Below are 9314 nucleotides of genomic sequence, written 5' to 3' on the forward strand. Positions count from 1 at the left end.
CAGCTCCAAAAAGTCCTTACAAGTTGCGGAAGAGACAGGGAAAGGAGAAGTGAAGGCTGAAGGACTCTGATTTGTGCCTTTGAGAACTTTGAAATGGGATGATTGGGGGTACTGTTCTTAGTCAGTTAAGTTTAAGATTTAAAGAAAAGGGTAAAAAGTACTATAAATGTTTGACTCAGTTTATAATGTTATAAAAGAAGGGAAGACTTGATGTAATTAAGCTATTGATGATCTCCTCTCTTGGGTTTTTAGGTAGTAGTGGGTTCTTTTACTTTATCCTGTAAATGTAGTCCCCCTCCCTTTTTTCTGTGTTAGTTTTGTAGTCTTATAAAAAATAATAAAAAATCCCCTCCGGGGGCTCAAAAAAGAAGAAGAAGAAATTAACTGTGCATGGTGTCAATACCAATTTTAAAAATCAGTAAATAATAATAAACAAATAATTCATTTATAAACAAATATACCATTTATACAGTTTCCAACTCCTAAGCAAAATTATTCATACAATACACAATTCATAATCAGGGCATAAATGATTTAGCATAAGACCTGTGCATGGCTCACAAAGTCCAAAACACTCCAGAGTGCTCAGTCCCTCCTAATGAGCAGTATGCTTCACAGCGTAAAGGGGGGAAATGAGCTTCCAGAAGACATCTACTCCGACAATTCCAAAAAGAGGAACACTTGAACGGTTCCAAAAGAAGAACTATGGGACTGCCAGCTTCCTCAATAGGCTCCATGTTTCACCAATATGGCTTTATCAAGTTGGAACCAGTAACTTGAAGGATATCACTATAAAAATACAAAAACATTCTGAAACAGTGTACAACACATCATATATAACTCATACACCCCAGAAAATACTGTCAGAGCAAATTAAAAAAGCATACCTGAAAAACCGTCTCAGTGTATTCAATTCACAATCTGGGTTACACCTTCACAACATTCAATATTCTCATGGTACCATACTCTAAGCATTTCTCAAGTTAAACGCATCCCACAGCATTCCACAGGTGTGACTCACTCACATGAAACAGGGGAAGAGCCCTACGGGACAGCCTGAAGACTATAGTTGGCACACAGGGACAGGTGGAAAGACAGTCATTTAGATATGTGGGTTCTGTTGGAGAAGCGACAGCCTCCTAAGAGTTTAGTTACTGTAAATACTGCTGAAAGAGGAGTTGAGTCCACTTGTACCCTGAACTCTGCAACAGGTCCTAGGCCATGAAGGGCTTTAAAGGTTATGACCAGGACCTTGTATTGATCTAGGGATGCCAGTCCCCAGGTGGGGGTGGGGGATCCCCCGATTTTGGGGGGGGTCCAGACACCAGCCAGCTGGCACCCCACAGTCATCTGCGGCCCGCTTGAAAAGAATTCACGGCTTGCAGGGCAGGCACGCATGGCACCCGCTCTTTCCAAGAGGGGGCCGCCAGCTCCTGCCCTGCAAGCCATGAATTTGCAGCTTGTAGGGCAGGTGCATCTGGCACCCACTTTCCCCCCATTCATTTAAAGGGAATGGTTGGGGGAAAGCAGGGGTGTGCATGATGTCATCGTGTCGGGAATGGCCTCGCCCCTTCCTGGAACGCCCCCCAAATAGCCCCACCAGGGAGAGTATGGGACCTGGCAACCCTAAATTGGACTGGGAAACAAATTGGCAGCCAATGCCATTGTTTCAGAAAATGCAAGATGAGTTCCTGTTGGCTAGTCCCTGACAATAATCAGGCTACCACATTCTGAACCAACTACAGTCTCTGGGCTGTCTTCAAGGGCCGCACAATGCAGAGTTCATTACACTAATCCAACTGTGAGGTTACCAAAGCATAGATGAGCATGTTGGCTGAGTCTAAGAAAGGAGAAAGCTGGTGTACCAGATGCAAATAAGAGAAGGCACTCTTGACTACTACACCAAACAGCTTTGTGTACAGCAAGGCTGGGTCCATGAGCACCTTCAAGCTCTAAACCTGTTCCACAAATGTCAGGTCCACTCTGTCCAAGACAAGTGGGATGCGTACTCTCTATCAGTCTTCCCAACCAGCTTTACCTCTGTTGTGTCTGGATTCAGCATTGCCACTTCTCCACTGATCTGACAGAAGGGCAGGCAGGGACAGCAGACGACAACACATGGACAGGGGAGGCAGACATTGTCCCCACTGGCTGTCATCCCACTTGCTGAAAGCAGTCACAATTATCTAAACTTTTAAACATGCTTTTTGTTGAAGGTAATATTCCCAGTTTGAGTCCCTGAGTTAAAAAATCTGGCTAGATGGATGAAAACGAATGTCACTGGAACTCACCCTTGGGAAATGGGATAATAATGCCTCTGTTCTCGGAAATACCAGAAAAACAGCTCTGTCTGTTCCTTGGATATTGCTGGAGAATTAACTGGAATGAAATATCAAAATATGCTCATGGATTTAATGTCAGTACATCAAATCAGGGCAAAAAACCCCTCATAGCATTACCACTCACAAAAGGAAACATTACATACAGTAGGCAAGGCAATGCCCAGCCCTGTATGAATACTGTCTCTTTACGTGTGCATTTGCACCAAGAAGACAAAATGGGAGGAATCTCATTATTATTAAGCAAGAAAGAGTCTCATAGTGACCTTTCATGAGAGAACGCACAGGAACAGTTTTCCCAAAGCTGATGTTCAAAGTGTGGTGCATTACCATAAATTATTGAAGCAAAAGAAACTCTCAGCATCTCAAAACAAGCATCCCATTTGTTGCTGCACCAAACATTTGCCTTGCATGTGCTGCTTAAGAATGAATCACATTTCTATTCATGGGAAGCTACAACCTTGGGGGAGGCAGTCACATCTCAGTATGCGAACTGCAGAAAGCACTTAAAAAAAAAAAGATAACATTTTATAATTGTATGAACTTTCTTCACACACGCCACTCAAGATTTCATCACCTGATTACTCAGTGTTCAATGACTCACTACTGAATATGTGAACTGACTCTACTAAAACTCATAGATATAAGGGATTAGTCACACTGTGAGTTATTAATATAGGTGACCTCACGCAACTCAGCACTTACCATTGTCATTCCTGAGTGATGCATATGCTGCTGAGAATCCCATAGTGCGTACTGGAGATTACCAGCCGAGTGAAGCAAGAGGACTCTGTGGTGAATATCCAGTACCTCAGGGAATCAGGAAGACTTTCTTTCACTCCAGCCTTCACAGAACTGCTAGGGTTTTCCTGGACTTGGTAATGAAACTTCAGTGGTCTGCATTTAGGCTTACCAACCTCAAGGTGGGGCCTGGAGTTCTTCCAGAATTGCAACTGATCGCTGGACTATAGTGATTCCTCTAGATGAAATGGCAGCTTTGGAGGTTGGATTCTATGGCATACAGTAGTCCTAGAGAGACATAACATCCACTGCTGAGCTCCCCTCCTTCTCCATACTCTCTCATCCCTGAGCACTGCTCAAAGATTTCCTATGATGAAGCTGCCCTTGACTGCCCTTGCTTCTTCCTCTTGCATCTCCCTCACCTCCTATAGTAAACTGGAAGACTGAGGAACCATTTTACCCTTCTCATTGCCTCCTTAAAGTAGCTCAGCAGCAAAGCCAGTGGCCATTTTGTTGTTTCAATATAACCTCTCTGGAACTGTAAAACTCCTGTGAACATTTTAATCCTGCCACCAAGCAACTCTGGGGTACAGGCTTGTTAACTTCCTCACAAATATATCCAGTTATGTTTTGCAGCTGCACAACAAGCAGAACTTCAGTAGGTGGGATTTCTTTCTTTTCTCTGGAAGTGACAAGAAGACTTTTTTTAAAAAAAATTTGAGACGCCAATGTTGGATCAGGCCAAAGTCCCATCCCGTCCAACACTCTGTGTCACACATTGGCCAGAAATACCAGGTGCCATCAGGAGGTCCACCAGTGGGGCCAGGACATTAGAAGCCCTCCCACTGTTGACCCCCCCCCAAGCACCAAGACAGAGCATCACTTGCCCCAGAGCCCCTATCTATACCTTGTGGCTAATAGCCACTGATGGACCTCTGCTCCATATGCTTATCTAATTCCCTTTTGAAGCCGTCCATGCTTGTAGCCGCCACCACTTCCTGTGGCAGTGAATTCCAAGTGTTAATCACTCTTTGGGTGAAGAAGTACTTCCTTTTATCCGTTCTAACCCGACCGCTCTACAGTTTCATGGAGTGCCCACGAGTTCTTGTATTGTGAGAAAGGGAGAAAAGTACCTCTTTCTCTACCTGCTCTTTCCCATGCATAATCTTATAAACCTCGATCATGTCACCCCTCAGTCATCTTTTCTCCAAGCTAAAGAGCCCTAAGCGCTTTAACCTTTCCTCACAGGGAAAGTGTTCCAACCCTTTTATCATTCAAGTTGCCCTTTTCTGCACTTTTTCCAAAGCTATAATATCCTTTTTAAGGTGTGGTGACCAGAACTGCACACAGAACTTTCACACCTGCTGGGCTCCTGCTTGGCTCAGAGCTGTGAAAGGCACAGAAAACCCATCAGAAAAGAAGCTTGTAACCCTCATTCTCATCCCATAAATTAGCATGGGGAAAACAGCCAGTGCAAGAGTTGAGCCAGATCAGCAGATTTGTAACAGCTGTTGATTCATGGAAGGGCTGAGGCCAAGGCTGCAGTCAGATGACAGGCTTGGCGTGCTCTGGCCCCGCCTCTAATTTCTCCATTTTGTTTTGTAACTGAGAGTTTGGATCAGACATCCCACCCTGAACCCGCGTCACCACGCACTCACTCCGTGGTCGACTGTTCAGATTACTGCTGTGCAGTAACCATGGAGTGGGTGGTTGGGCAACTAATTTTTTTAAAAAATGTCTTTCATGCATGCACAAAAGTGTTCATTCGGATCATCACTCCATTTTGACAGCTCCGTGATCCCACCACAAAGTACTGTGGCCCCTCTCAGCCTCCTTCGTGTCATCTCTCTTCCTTGGAATACATGGAGGGGAAGTGTACGCATCATGCAGAGTTACATGAGAATAGCCCCACTGACTACAGTACATTTACACTTGTGTCAATCATGGGATGCTCTCAAACAGCAACTCTGAAGCAGAAACAGAAGAAAGGAGTTTGGGAGGGGATTTGTCGCTCAAAAACAACTCCCATGGGGGCTCCTGATCCAGAATGACCACTTGGCAATGCCAACGTGATTGACACCACCAGCGGCAATTATACGCTTATGCGCACATCATGAAGAAATGGGGGAGGGGAGACAGAACAGAAGTTCACACTCCTGACTTGAGTTCACAACAGGGGAGTTCAGACAGCCGGAAATGTGGGGTGAAAGCACAGACATCTATAAAGACCAGACTCGGTGCCTGATAGCTCAGATTCGAAGATGGGTCAGAACGGGGTGCCACTGACTGGGGAACAGGAGCCAGATGTTGCTCCTGATTGTGCACTTTAAATCTGGAAGGGAACAGCAACATTATTGGATCAAACTGCATGTCTGACTTCAGCCTTAGTTCAGAGGTCTCTGTATACTTAGTTGCTAGAAACTATTGGCATGGCACCTGTGAACAGGATGATGAGTCTGGTCTGCTTCTTTTTTCCTCTGTGCAACAACCATGTACTCTGTTAATTAATAAGAACATACTTTCATATCCAGTTTTTGTACTCACAATCATTTATTTATTGTTTGCAGATATATACACTTGGGCATGGCAAGAGGCTCAAGCCAAAAAACAGAGCCAAAGGGAGTGTAGCCCTTGGCTCTTAGCCTTATGCTGGCATGCCTGGTGAATCTAGGACCAGCCCATGATGTAGTTTATTATTCAGGAAAAGGGTTTTTGTGAGTATATTTACATTGTATTTTGTTCAAATTTGTTTATTTGAACTGTATCTTATTTGGGGTCTTTTTAAAAAAATTTAAACTGCTTTCAGTAACCCCTTCCTGATTGTTTTAATTTTCAAGGACTGAATAACAAACTTGAGGCTGTGCTTGCATTAGTAAAGGAAGAGCAAGTATAACAACAACATGCAGCTTTATTGTAAATGTAGCACAGCGTGGAATAAAGATAGCACTGAACCTGAGCTCACATAGGTGTGGTTAGTCTTTATCCTTCTAAGAGTAACATGGAGACAGGCTGTGCCTAAACCGCAAGGCACTGAATAAGCTCCTTCTCTGAAAAGCTAAGTAACCATGCTAAAGGACTAGCATTCTTCTTCAACAGAGTACCCAGCACCTACCAGTATATTTCCTTAGTGATGCATGACTGAACCCTCTTGATTGAATTGTACCTGCGTTCCAGATGCAAAGGAGGACAAGACAGTTACGTTGAAGAGTGCTCCCCCCCGCAACAGAAATACCTTTCTCCCTCTTCCATGGCAAGCTACACCTGCCAAATTTGCCTTTTCCACAAATGGCACCGTTGTTCTCTCTCTTTTTGTATTTAGTTCACCTCGTTCATCTTAACTCTTAGGCTATAAGCTCAGTGTATTCCAATGAGAAAATTATTCATGTGCTTGACAGGGCAGTCCTAGGAAGCCTTCCACTCTTCTAAGCCCATTGGCTCAATGAACGCGGAAAGGTTCTATGAACCTATGAACACAGAAAAGTTTCTTTTCCACTGAATTCTATAGGACTTAAAATTCCATAACTTGCTCTAGACTGACTTTTCTTTTCTTTTTCAATGTGCTGCTGGGTGTATTCTGGTAAAAACTGTTGCTGCATATAAAGATACCACAGGAGTTTCCAATTTGTGCAGTGTATTTATAGGAAAACTAGTTTGGAAATAGTCTTTTGACAATATGAGGAAATTGGCAGCAATTCCAGAGAACAGCCACATAATGGAGGGAGTTTCCTTCCCCATTCTCTGGCCATAAAAGCAATAAATAAAACAAAAGAAGCTTCAGACATTAGAACAACCAAAAAAAAAACCCCAATGACCCTAATTGTTTCTAAAAAACTTTTTTCCACACACAACCACTGCAGGAAAAAGGGGTGCTCCAAAAAGGAAGGGCATTTGAGGGAGAAAGGCAGCTGCTAGCTAGACACGGTCTATAAGGAGAGTGGCTGAATTGTAATGACAAACCTTGGTGGAACTGAGGGATGGGCTTGTGGCTCAGAGGCTTTGCACGCAGATGGTGCAATCCCTAGCATCTACAGCCAGAGCATGTTTCAATCACTCGTTGTGTAAATAAGTATTTCCTTTTGTACGTACTGACCTTGAGCAGCCAATGGAGCCTTGGAGGTTCTCTGGCTCATATGCCCCTTCCCCAACAGGACCAGAGCTTGTTATTTCATTCAGCCCGAATGTTACAACCAACTATGGTTTCTTGGAAACCATGAAGTGCTCATTTGCCAAGTTGTGCACAAATGGAAGGAGGAGGAGTGGGAACATGCCACCCCTCCAGAGTATGAGGACTCCCAAGGCTGTGATCCAAGTTCATCCATTATGTTCCATGGCTGAGTGGGAACTGGAACCTGTATCTTTCCCACTCCAATACTCTAATTATTACATTTGCTCTGCTTTCCACGCCTTCACCAATCATCAAGCTTTCCCTTTTATTTTTCAGGATGGCAATTACCTAAACTTTACGTTTAAACAGAAATAAGCTGAGGTTCTCAGGATTTATCCATTTCATTTAGGCAGAAGCCATTAGCTCCCAAAGTTCTTGAAGTTATTCCAAAGCATCAACCAATGTCACCAAGGGACTTAAATCAAAGTCATAATGTAAAGGTGCAATACTGTTCTGGAGACCCTAAAAATTCTGGGGAAGAAGGAGGAGAGTTGGATTTATACCCCGCCCTTCACTCGGAGTCTCAGAGCAGCTTACAATCTCCTTCCCTTCCTCTCCCCACAACAGACACCCTGTGAAGTAGGTGGGGCTGAGAGAACTCCGAGAGAACTGTGACTGACCCAAGGTCTCCCAGTTGACTGCATGTGAAGGACTGCCAAGTTGAGTTAAGTACTTTTGAGGAAGGTGTTAGATACTACGACTAGGTGACAAAAGTAAGTACCGGAAAGATTCACACAGGTTTTTCTTGCTTCTAGGTCCATATCCATATCCAAAGAGAAAAGTTATACATCTTCCCCCCCCCATGGTAGTGATGGTATCTGCTGGCTACCAGCCAGCTAAGCTTGGATAGGTCTCTGCCTGAGCAAGATAATAGAATCCTGTCTCCTTCGAGCATACAGCTTTCAGAGACACTTACTAGTACAAAAAACCAAACTGAGCAAAAATACTTCTTAATACTACATACTAAAAACATACAACGAGCCCTTGGAGCTCCACATTCGTACATATCAGCGGCAATTTCCCAGGTGATGGTAGCTTTATGTGTGTTTCCCAGAACGTAAGCAACTTTGGGTGAACCAAGGCATGGTGAAAGAGTGGCATCTGACTCTGGAAAGAAGGAGCAGGAAATAGGCCCTACAGAATGGCAAGATTCACCTGTACTACTAGAAAATGTGTCATATATAAGAAATGGGTATGAATTTGCTCACACCATATCCACATGAGATTTATCTTGACATTTACAACCATTTTTGATAGCATATATGCAGAATCCTGAACAAAGTCTACATAACAGCAAACTGTCTCAATTGGAACTCTAAAACTGGTATTCATCTCTACCTCAGAGAAAATAAACATCTTACAGAGACATAACATAGCATGCTATTTCAAAGCTGTCTCTGTTGTCGCTTTTGCTTAATGGTTCCAATTTCTGTCAACAAAGAATATATTTTTCCCTATCCTGAACAGCTCCACAGGAGCCACCTGGGGAGTATGCTGACTAATTTCTCCAAAACATTTCAAGCATTGAATCAGATTTCTGCCACAGTCCTGGTCTGTGTGGGTTTTTTGGTACTGGATTCTTGTGGAAGCTCTTGGCAAACAAAAGTGTAGAAACCTCCAGCTGGGAAAAATATTATGAAGGAATCTCCAGTTTACTTAGGATGCTTTAGCATAATGGCTTTCAAAAATGTGAGGTGGACTACTTTAGAAACGCAAAGACAGCTTGGTGCAAATCGTCTTCCTTACTTCTTCCGCTATATACTTTGCATGGGCCAAAACTGTAAAACATCCTAATCTCTCTTGCTCTCCCCTTCTCCATCTGTGAATGAGAGGGTGCTGTGAACTTATATGCTTATTCTATCTCCAGTTCCATCACATCTGGCATCCATAGGCAAGGAACTATCCATCCCTGTCATCAGCTGGAAGAAAGCTGCCATTCTTTCCCCTACAAGCAAAGCTCTCATTATCTTCAACAGCCACACAAAAGGAAGAAGTTCAGCAAGTGAGAACTTTTCTCATCAAATTTTCTCTTCAATAAGAGCTTCATCCCCAAAAGGTTGGTATATAAA

The sequence above is a fragment of the Gekko japonicus genome, unplaced genomic scaffold (assembly GCF_001447785.1).
Source record: "Gekko japonicus isolate JY-2015 unplaced genomic scaffold, Gekko_japonicus_V1.1 scaffold412, whole genome shotgun sequence".
Taxonomy (NCBI): Eukaryota; Metazoa; Chordata; class Lepidosauria; order Squamata; family Gekkonidae; genus Gekko; species Gekko japonicus.